The 12372-nt window shown below is 45.1% G+C and overlaps 1 protein-coding gene across 3 annotated transcripts in view; it reads left to right on the plus strand.

The window, feature by feature from the left end:
* The window catches only part of VEGFB (vascular endothelial growth factor B), a 582522-nt gene that overhangs the window by 241311 nt on the left and 328839 nt on the right, over window positions 1-12372 (plus strand). The window lies entirely within an intron of this gene.

Genomic DNA, 12372 nt, shown 5'->3' on the forward strand with positions numbered 1-12372 from the left:
CACTTGACCAGTCAAATAAAACATTATAAAGGATTGGTTCCAATAAAATCTGAGGCAGGGTGAAGAGTAAAAATGGTCACTAGGGCGTAGGTAACAGACTTTTACTGTGGATCCTAGACTGATACAAACATCTTAAATTAATTTGGCGGCTTAAAAAAGAACTTTATGGTGTATTAAATATTTGCATCCAGAAAGCTATTTTGCTTGTTTTAGGTCAGCAACTCACTAACTATTGCATACTCACAAACAGCAACGAAGTTGCTTACCACCAAGATAAAAGAACTACTGAGAGCCCAATATAGTTTAGTATGCAAAACAAGGAGTTTGAAATGAAAAGTATCCAATGTATATACTCACAAACGTGGGTTACCGCCTAGGTAACCACCGTATAGGCAGGTGAGGAGATTAGACCTGTCCTCACTCAGGATTAAAAGTCGCTCTCTATAGATAAGGAAAAAATGGGGATCAACTCCTCCACCAGGGGTGGATATTGGTAATGTAAGAGTGAACAGAGGCGCCAGCAGGATAAAAGGTTCTAAAAGACTTAAAATCCCTCAGGAGGTGGTGGTGGACTCGCCTCCCCGAAGCAGACAAGATACCGTCAGTTTTATGACAACAAGTTTATTAATATACTCCAAAACAAACAGCGCAACGCATTTCACGGGTATGTTCCCGCTTCCTCAGGCAATAAACAGATATGAGTACACAGTATAGTTTCAAGGTCACGAATAGCGCCATTCGTGACCTTGAGACTATACTGTGTACTCCTATCTGTTTATTGCCGGAGGAAGCTGGAACATACCCGTGAAATGCGTTGCGCTGTTTGTTTTGGAGTATATTAATAAACTTGTTGTCATAAAACTGACGGTATCTTGTCTGCTTCGGGGAGGCGAGTCCACCACCACCTCCTGAGGGATTTTAAGCCTTTTAGAACCTTTTATCCTGCTGGCGCCTCTGTTCACTCTGACATTACCTCCAAGATATTTAAAGAGGAGCTGTCAGCCATAATATCTCAGAAAAAAACCTCATATATAAGTAGATACATACTTGCTCTCCTTACATAACATATGTATTGCACTGTCCACGTTTTGATTTTAGTGAATTTTCTACAGCACAAAAAGAGAAAATCCTTCTTAGCATTTGCCATTTTAACTGTGGCTATCTTGAAGCCAATCCTGATGTAATTTCCTCCCTTACGCTCCTCTGTCTGATTGTGTATGCATTGCCCGCCCTCCACTATAGAAAATGCATTGTCTCAGCATGAGAAATATTGGCCAATCAAAGAGGAACAGAGGTGTGGGAGGGGAAAACAGGAGAGAAAGAGGATTCAGCCAATCAGACTGCATTAGTTAAGTCTGAGGGTAAGGTAGAGAAGCAAAAAAATTACAACCCATCACGCCCTGCAACTTCCTTTTTGTGTGCCAAACTTTGTGTGTACTGAATAAGAGTCAGGTAAACTGGGGAATGATCATTTATCAAAAAGAAAAGTAATAGTGATTTTAACTTTTGGATTGCCTGGTTAGCATCCTTATTACTTGTTAACTAGATAAAAATAAAGAATTGATTTTTGATTTTATGCCCGACAGTTACACTTTAAATAAGATAGATCGAGGGAGGTACTGAAGGGGCCTGGCCCTATAAAACAGCATATACTGTATCTGTATTACTGTATTTTTCTGAATATAAGATGCTCCAGACTATAAGACACACATAGTTTTAGAGGCAAAATTCTGAAAAAAATTGAAAATACTAAACTTAGGTGCGTCTATAGAGCAGGGGTATTTTATCGACTTTTTGCCCCCCCCCCACGCCATCTCTAAGCTACACTTAGCAACAGTGACCAGCTATACTACACTAATCCCTGCTGCCCTACCTGCTAAGCTACACTACACAGTACTAACAACACTACACTGTACTAACACTACACTGTAAACACTTCCATATTGCACTTGATCCTGTCAACCACGCTCCTCTCCCCCTTGGTCCAGTCCAGTTGATGGCGGCATGCTCCTCTCCTCATCCTGGAACTGGTGACATAGGAGAACACAGCGGCCACCTGTCACTATACCGCTCTGGGTCCTCCATTTTTGTGCTGTACTTCTGCACTGTAACCCCAGTGGCGCATGTGGGGTTACAGTATGGAAGTACGGCACAAGTATGGAGGAACCAGGGCGGTATAGCATTAAGTCCTTCCCTGCCCACTCTGCACTTCTTTTCACTGTATTCTCCAGTTTTGGGGAAGAAAAAGTGTGTCTTATGTTCTGAAAAGTATGGTAACTTTTGCACACTGAAATTAGGTACAGACTTTTTTTTTTTTACATTTTACAGACCGCATTGAAAGTGTTACTTTACAAAATGCTGCAGTTTTCATTTTCATGTACTGACATTTTCTATTTTGGATAAGATGTTTGTGAAGTAGACTTTTCTCAAAGTTTACTTTACAAGCATAGTGGTTTGCTGAAGTAAGACAAAGAATAGATGCTCTACCCAAAACATTTTCACACAGGCAGGCTTCTGACAGGCAGTCTTATGACAGCATGCCAGTCCGGCACCACATCACTATATCCCACACAATAGCCACTGTAACCCAGGCACACACCACAAATTCCAGCAAAAAGCATTGTCTAGGGAAGGAAATAATTGCATCATCACGTGAAGATGTACTGTAGGTGAACAGCTGTCATTCCCTACTGCTGGCATTTATTTTATTTGTGGAACACACCATATACAGTGGGATGCGAAAGTTTGGGCAACCTTGTTAATTGTCATGATTTTCCTGTATAAATCGTTGGTTGTTACGATAAAAAATGTGAGTTAAATATATTATATAGGAGACACACACAGTGATATTTGAGAAATGAAATTAAGTTTATTGGATTTACAGAAAGTATGCAATAATTGTTTAAATAAAATTAGGCAGGTGCATACATTTGTGCACTGTTGTCATTGTATTGATTCCAAAACCTTTAGAACTAATTTTTGGAACTCAAATTGGCTTGGCAAGCTCAGTGACCCCTGACCTACATACACAGGTGAATCCAATTATGAGAAAGAGTATTTAAGGGGGTCAGTTGTAAGTTTCCCTCCTCTTTTAATTTCCTCTGAAGAATTATAACATGGGGGTCTCAAAACAACTCTCAAATGACCTGAAGACAAACATTGTTCACTATCACGGTTTAGGGGAAGGATACAGAAAGCTTTCTCAGAGATTTCAGCTGTCTCTTTCCACAGTTAGGAACATACTGAGGAAATGAAAGACCACAGGCTCAGTTCAAGTTTTGACTTTGGGTGCGGCTTATCCTCATGTGTTGCTCCCATTGATGTGGGTGTTTGAAGCTCAGGTGCCTTATCACCTATGTGGGTGTTGGTTTTCCCACGACTCTGAGTCTTGTGGCACAGGTTGCAAATGGCTTTGCTGTTGTCATAGGTAGTGTTGGGCGAACAGTGTTCGCCACTGTTCGGGTTCTGCAGAACATCACCCTGTTCGGTGTTCGGCCAAACCGTTCGGCCACATGTTTAAAGATGATTGGGCAACAGTTTGCCCGTAGCAACAGTCCCTAAATACTTGATCATCTTACCCATATTAAAGATAATGGGCGGGGCAAACCTTTATATAGAAATCACATTCAAAAGAGCAAAAAGAGAAAAAACCGGCACCAGATGCAATGACCGGCAGACACTTGGAGGGGGTTACTGGGAATTCCTATATGTGCCTCCAGCATCCAGCGATATCCAACAATCCACAGAAGAGGCAAGCCGGGCACCAATAGTTTTCAATTCACCAATTTATTTCATCCCATCCATAGACATAACACAGGCAACGAATAGCTGGTCTGACAGCCGTTTCGCAAGCTAAAACTGCTTGCTTCCTCAGAGACCCGGGTCTCTGAGGAAGCAAGCAGTTTTAGCTTGCGAAACGGCTGTCAGACCAGCTATTCGTTGCCTGTGTTATGTCTATGGATGGGATGAAATAAATTGGTGAATTGAAAACTATTGGTGCCCGGCTTGCCTCTTCTGTGGATTGCTTTATATATAAATATTTCAACAAGATAACTGACCGTGCATAGGTTAAAAGCCACCTTAATGTATCAAGTATCAAAATGTATTTAAACAATTAGGGACATGCAAGAAAAATCTCAAAATGACATACACATCAAATGGAAGCACATATGATTCGAGGATTAAAATTGCCTAAGCAAAAAACTGATATGGCCATCAAAAACAGCATTCATGATAAACGTTCCGGTTCAGTAAGACAATTGGACAATCCCATGCTCACATACCCCACGCATCCCACGCTTGCATACAGGTGCCATGCATGAATTTAATAAATAGTAGCGGGGGCCCCCCTTAAAGTTCTCATAATACTGTGGATATTGCTCAACAGCCCTGGTAGCAATGTCTAACAGTCCCCTCATACAATGTCCACTTTGGGAGCTGGCATATTGAATACAGTTGGGCTGTTATAATGTAACATATCCATGTGAAAGAAAAGGGTAGATCTCACCGCAGTGCAGGGAAATAGCATCTAATTCACTCCTTTGGTGCATTCGTCGTCACTATTCCGCTTGGTGCTATAGCATGGCAGCACTAGTCCTGGAGCCATTCCATTGATCTTATTCATCCGCTTAGTCAGGTAGGTAAGTCGCACATGGCCGAACTAAGAGCGCATGGCCGAACGTTCCCCGAACGTTCGGCTAGCGCTGTGATTGGCCGAACGGGTCACGTGGTTCGGACCCGAACGCGCTCTGATTGGCCGAACTGTCACGTGGTTCGGGTAAATAAATACCCGAACCACGTCATATCTCCACCATTTGTCTGTGGGTTTAGCTTTGGGTAGGCAGGCAGGGTAGTTCGCGCTCCAGCCACGCTAGCCAGGGTCCCCCCAGTCATTGTGTCGCTGCTGGGAATAGTAGTACACCGCTCGCTCAGCCACACTATATAGCATTCTGTTTACTGCCACTCTGTGTACCTCGCTCAGCCACACTATATAGCATTCTGTTTACTGCCACTCTGTGTCTGCTGGGAATAGTAGTACACCGCTCGCTCAGCCACACTATATAGCATTCTGTTTACTGCCACTCTGTGTACCTCGCTCAGCCACACTATATAGCATTCTGTTTACTGCCACTCTGTGTCTGCTGGGAATAGTAGTACACCGCTCACCCGCCACTGTATAGCATTGTGCTCTGTGTCGCTGCTGGGAATAGTGGTACACCGCTCACCCGCCACTGTATAGCATTGTGCTCTGTGTCGCTGCTGGGAATAGTGGTACTCCACTCAGCCACACTATATAGCATTCTGTTTACTGTTCTGTGTCTGCTGGGAATAGTAGTACACCGCTCGCTCAGCCACACTATATAGCATTCTGTTTACTGCCACTCTGTGTACCTCGCTCAGCCACACTATATAGCATTCTGTTTACTGCCACTCTGTGTCTGCTGGGAATAGTAGTACACCGCTCACCCGCCACTGTATAGCATTGTGCTCTGTGTCGCTGCTGGGAATAGTGGTACACCGCTCACCCGCCACTGTATAGCATTGTGCTCTGTGTCGCTGCTGGGAATAGTGGTACACCGCTCAGCCACACTATATAGCATTCTGTTTACTGTTCTGTGTCTGCTGGGAATAGTAGTACACCGCTCGCTCAGCCACACTATATAGCATTCTGTTTACTGCCACTCTGTGTACCTCGCTCAGCCACACTATATAGCATTCTGTTTACTGCCACTCTGTGTCTGCTGGGAATAGTAGTACACTGCTCGCTCAGCCACACTATATAGCATTCTGTTTACTGCCACTCTGTGTACCTCGCTCAGCCACACTATTTAGCATTCTGTTTACTGCCACTCTGTGTCTGCTGGGAATAGTAGTAAACCGCTCGCTCAGCCACACTATATAGCATTGTGTTTACTGCCACTCTGTGTACCTCGCTCAGCCACACTATATAGCATTCTGTTTACTGCCACTGTGTCTGCTGGGAATAGTAGTACACCGCTCGCTCAGCCACACTATATAGCATTGTGTTTACTGCCACTCTGTGTACCTCACTCAGCCACACTATATAGCATTCTGTTTACTGCCACTCTGTGTACCTCGCTCAGCCACACTATATAGCATTCTGTTTACTGCCACTCTGTGTCTGCTGGGAACAGTAGTACACCGCTCGCTCAGCCACACTATATAGCATTCTGTTTACTGCCACTCTGTGTACCTCGCTCAGCCACAGTATATAGCATTGTGTTTACTGCCACTTTGTGTCTGCTGGGAATAGTAGTACACCGCTCGCTCAGCCACACTATATAGCATTGTGTTTACTGCCACTCTGTGTACCTCGCTCAGCCACACTATATAGCATTGTGTTTACTGCCACTCTGTGTCTGCTGGGAATAGTAGTACACCGCTCGCTCAGCCACACTATATAGCATTGTGTTTACTGCCACTCTGTGTACCTTGCTCAGCCACACTATATAGCATTGTGTTTACTGCCACTCTGTGTCTGCTGGGAACAGTAGTACACCGCTCACCCGCCACTGTATAGCATTGTGCTCTGTGTCGCTGCTGGGAATAGTGGTACACCGCTCACCCACCACTGTATAGCATTTCTGTACTGCCACTGTACTGCTGCCAGTCAGCGTGTACTTTAAGGATAAGTGAAATGAGGAAGAAATCCGGTGAAAGAGGGAGGGGCAAGGGAAGAGGTGTTTCCCCTGACGGTTCACGTACAGGCCACAGGGGAGCACCCAAGAAAACCCACTCAATACCGCCCATGTTGTCCAGGACAACAACCCTCACAAATCCAGAAGAACAGGACCAGATAATTACTTGGATGACCTCTCAAGCGTCCAGCAGTGGGTTAAGCAGCACCAGCACATCACGCACGAGGTCCGAGTCCTCAGCCAGTTACAAGGAGCCAGTGGGCACAAAGCTGACACAACCGGCAGCGACACCACGCACACAACTGCCAGATAACCTCCCTTACCGCGCACTGGGTGAACCTTGTGGAGCCTGGCAGCGATTCCTCACCTGCTACGGCGCGGGTGTTGCCCACGCCGCAAACAGCTGCACCGCCGTCCCTCCCACTGGATAACAACAGCAGCACCTACCTCTCTGACTCCTTCTCCTCCAACGCATCTCAAAGCTGTACCTCATCCGGAAACGCTAACCCAGCAGCAGTAGGATCGTGGAAGCAGTGCAGCACAGCTGTTGGCATGCGTCAGCAAGCGTTGCTGAAGCTGATCTGCCTTGGGGATAAGCAGCACACAGGGGAGGAAATTTGGAGGGGAATAAAGGAACAGACGGATTTGTGGCTGGCACCGCTGGACCTGAAACCGGGCATGGTTGTGTGTGATAATGGGAGTAATCTCATTCGCGCTTTAAGGTTGGCTAAGCTGACACACATCCCTTGCCTGGCGCACGTGATGAACCTAGTAGTTCAGCGGTTCCCTGAGGACATACCCAGGCGTGGCCGATCTTCTGTTGAAGGTGCGACGAGTGGCCAAACATTGCAGAAATTCCAGTACTGCTTCGGGGGCACTCGCCAAGATGCAGGAGCGCTTCAATCTCCCCCACCATCGCTTGCTGTGTGATGTCCCTACGCGCTGGAATTCTACGCTGCACATGCTAGCCCGCTTTTGCGAGCAGAAGAGTGCAGTGGTCCAGTACATGATGGCGCAGTACCGAGGCGCATCCGGACAGCTGCCAAGCTTTTGTGGATCCGATTGGGCCAACATGTTGCACCTCTGCCAAGTCCTCCAAAATTTTGAGCAATCCACGTTGCTTGTGAGCAGTGACAACTCTTCAGTCAGCATTACCATACCACTGCTGTGTTTACTGAAGAGGTCAATGTTGAAAATCAAGGAAACAGCTGTCATGATGCAACTGGGGGAATCTGAAGGAGAAAACGATCAGCATGATGGTACCAACATCAGGCCATCCGCATCAGGAAACGCTGGCCCCAGCAGCTATGACGAAGAAGAGGAGGAGGAACAGCTGGAGTTGGAGCAGGAATTTCCTGCCACCACTGACGAGGGCCGCTCTGGTGCACGTTGGACTTCCACAATTCAGCGCGAATGGTAAGCAGAAGCAGACCAGGAAGAAGGTGACGACTATGATGCATCACAACAACTATCACAACGCTCACAAGAGGATGATGAGGATTCTGGCAGGACTCTGGCACACATGGCTCAATTCATGCTAGACTGCATTGAATGCGACCCACGCATTGTGCGCATTCTGGACAACACCAATTACTAGGTTTATACCCTTCTGGATCCACGGTACAAACACAATGTTCCAAAACTGCTTGAAGAAAGAGTCAGACAGGTCAAAATGGAAGAATACCAGCAGGCCCTTGTGGAGACTTTAGAGAGGAGATTGACATCCTTCCCCTCCTCTAGCCAGTTGTACCCTGACAGACTGACTTCCGCAAACCCAGGACGACCAGGAGGGCAGCAAACAACACAAGCCGCAGCTAGTGCCCAAAAGGGAATGGTATCGGCAGTGTCCTTGGAGTGGGAAAATTTTCTGACACCCATGCAGCAGCAGCCCACAGAACAGCAAGCGTGCAGATCCACCTCCAACACCGATCGCCTGGAGAAGATGGTCAAGGACTACATGTCAGATGGCGTAGCTGTGTTGAACAATCCATCTGCACCCTTCAACTATTGGGTATCAAAGCTAGACACCTGGCACGAACTGGCAATGTACGCAATAGAGGTGCTGGCTTGCCCGGCAGCCAGCGTTATGTCGGAACGCTGTTTCAGTGCTGCCGGAGGCATCGTCACAGATCGGCGTATCCGCCTCTCCACAGAAAATGCAGACCGTCTGACTCAAATTAAAATGAATCAATCCTGGATTGGAAACGACTACGCAACACTCCTGGACCCCAACCAAGTAACATGAACAATGACCATCTGTGATGGGTTAGCGTTTCCGGTCCCTGTTTATTGAACCTCTCATCTTTATTACATTTATGACTGCATGGCGGCAAAAAGCATTGCTATATCCGCACGCTATTTGTCCTCATGCAAGGCTTGGGATGCTGTGTCTCAAAAAGCGTGGCCTTCTCCTCCTGCGCCTCCTCCTGTTCCATCACGTGTGCTGCTGCTGCTGGGTTAGCGTTTCCGGTCCCTGTTTATTGAACCTCTCATCTTTATTACATTTATGACTGCATGGCGGCAAAAAGCATTGCTATATCCGCACGCTATTTGTCCTCATGCAAGGCCTGGGATGTTGTGTCTCAAAAAGCGTGGCCTTCTCCTCCTGCGGCTCCTCCTGGTCCCTCACGCGTGCTGCTGCTGGGTTAGCGTTTCCAGTCCCTGTTTATTGAACCTCTCATCTTTATTACATTTATGACTGCATGGCGGCAAAAAGCATTGCTATATCCGCACGCTATTTGTCCTCATTCTAGATAGAACTCACTGCACTCATACCAATAGTGTGTGCTAGAGCAAGTAGCAAGACTGGAAAAGTGGGAAATCAGCTCATATCAACAGCACCACACATAGTAAACGATTTAGAAATTGTATAACACTTTATTAAACTGGATACTAGCAAAAAAGCTCATAAAAACATTTAAAACAGCGCATACCACATCAATTCATAAGCAATAGTAATAATGATGATAAATAGATAGTAAACATGACACATAATCAATCTTGAAGTACCATAATTAATTATATATATATGAGGGGTGGGTGCTCAATCATGAGCACACCAACACCCTTAGAACCCGGGTTCAGAACCTCCTATATTCTAATAAAGTGCATATGTGCAAAAACCTGTGGAAAAAATTAGGTGAATCATATATATATAACCATAAAGTAAAAAACAAATAAATATAGAAGCTGTCAATGCAGTGTTTAAGGAGTGGTGAAGTTGAGGGAGACAGACAGAGCCTGAAGCATGCATATAGTGTACATGAACGGAGGGATACTTAGCCGGGTAGAGGTGTCATGGAAGAGGAGTGGTAGCAGAAAAAACCCTCGGTGGACGACTCCACCGGTTCCGCGGACGTCACGCCGCTTCAAGGAGTGTGAGGGAAACTGTGGCATCAAAGCAGCGTACACCGCTGTTTAAGTATCCGGATGCGTCGCACGCGTATGCGCGTCACAAGACGCGTAATGAGTGACGTTGGTGGGCGGGGAGGTAAGACGGAGCATGATAGTGGCCAAACGGCTAGTGCATTGGAACGCATATAAAGGAAGTAGAGACGGTACAGACCGAGGTGGAGCGCATGGATAGGTATGTGTATCTCAGTCAGCAATGAAAACATCCTATATATATAAACCCAATGAATTTGATCAGAGACCAATGCCATAATAAAACAACAAAGCATATTACACTTCCAAAATATCGCACATGAGCATCTGCCCATACTTATATACAGAATATCTACGTTTATCAGAGCTTTAAAGGGGTGTCCCATATTATATTAATAAATCATATACAGGGAAAAATCTTCAGAAAATTGAGAAAAGGAAAAGGAGAACTGGAATACACAACACAGGCAAAAAATCGGTCACAATTACAGGGCAAACATAGTCCATCCTGAAAGGCTGCAACGTCCATGTGCAGACATAATCCAAGGGAACAGCGTCGTAAAAAGGAAAAAAGAAAGGACCGACGAAAAATGGCATCCAAAAGGGTCCTCAGATCAATTAGAATAAAGGATGACATATAGGTCCCCAAAAGGTCCACAAGGGAGTCCCATACAGACACAAACACAGCCAGCAAGCTTATCTCTACAAATGTAGTAATCAACAATCTGCAATACAAAAAAACATATGTGAGTACATCATTAAATGAAACCAGAATAATCAATTTCTTCATTAAGCCCCAGAGGGGACATGGATCCCAGGCTATAAATCCACCTTGCTTCCTTTTGCAAAAGTCTGGAAACAATGTCACCTCGCCTATTGTTCATCCTGATGTGTTCAAGACCAAATACCTGTAATCGGCTGTATGAGCCTGCATGGTGATCTAAAAAATGGGCTGCAACTGAGGTAAGTGTATGGCCCTCCCCACGATCTCGTTCAGCCAATCTAATCTTTGACATGTGTTGTTGCACTCTGACCTTTAGGGCGTTCTTGGTCTGACCCACATATAATTTGGGACAGCTGCATCTCAAAGCATATACTACTCCATGGGTCCGACAATTTATGTATTGATTAAGCTTGAAATTATGAGTTTGGGAGGAATTAGCAATCACAGACTGGCAACTCATGTATGGACAAACATTACACGCTCCACATGGGTAACTCCCCTGTACACCTGCCCCAATAGTGCGTCCCACATATGATGTAAAATGGCTCGCACATAATTTATCTCTTAAAGTGGGGCATTTTTTCGCAGTGATGGACGGATGGGTTGTAATGCATTCCCTCAAGTCAGGGTCTGATTGAAGAATCGGCCAAGATTTTTTAAGGCCCTCATAAATTTCTCTCCAGCTATTATTATACATAGTGCTCAGTCTCACCACTTTGTCATTACTCCGTGGTCTTTGATGTATGAGGTCGGTCCTATTCTTGTTCTTTGCAATAAAAAAGGCTTGGCTGACCACTCTTCTCGGATATCCACGGTCCAGAAATCTCTGTCGTAGATCATTTGCCTGTCTGAGAAAGTCAGATTCATTAGTGCAAACACGTCTAAGCCTTAAAAATTGGCTAGTGGGTATATTATCTTTGAGTGCCTTGTTATGTGCACTCTTATAGTGGAGAAGACTATTTACCGCTGTCGGTTTTCTATAAAGATCAGTAACTACAGTACCATCCTCCTGCAGCTGTATAGACAAGTCCAAAAATTCCACTCGTGATGGTGACATCTGCATAGTTAAAAAAATATTCATATTATTTTTGTTCAAGTCTGTCACAAACTGGTTACATAATTCCCTAGGGCCATTCCAAAATATTAACAAATCGTCTATATAACGATGCCAGCCTAAAATGTGGGGATGGTATAAAGCATAGCGATCTCCAAAAACAATTTCCCTTTCCCAGAAGCCCAAAAATAAATTGGCGACCGCCGGTGCACACTTTGCACCCATGGCAATTCCGCATATCTGTTTATAGTGTTTTCCATTAAACAAAAAATAGTTATGGTCTAAAACAAACCTCAATAGTTGTAATAGGAAGGTATGAAGCTCAGAGAGAGTATTGTCTTCCATTTCCAGGAAGTATTTGACCGTTGATAAGGCCCAATCATGCGATATGTTTGTATATAATGATTCTACATCACAGGTAAGTAGTAGAGTCCCTGGAGGCACCCGAAGATCCTCCAGTATCCTCAGAAGGTCCATACTATCCCTAAGATACGAATCAAGTGCTGTGACATGGGATTGCAGAAAGAAATCGATAAAAGAACAGGCTGGTG

Source organism: Hyperolius riggenbachi, chromosome 11 (genome assembly GCF_040937935.1).
Source record: "Hyperolius riggenbachi isolate aHypRig1 chromosome 11, aHypRig1.pri, whole genome shotgun sequence".
NCBI lineage: Eukaryota > Metazoa > Chordata > Amphibia > Anura > Hyperoliidae > Hyperolius > Hyperolius riggenbachi.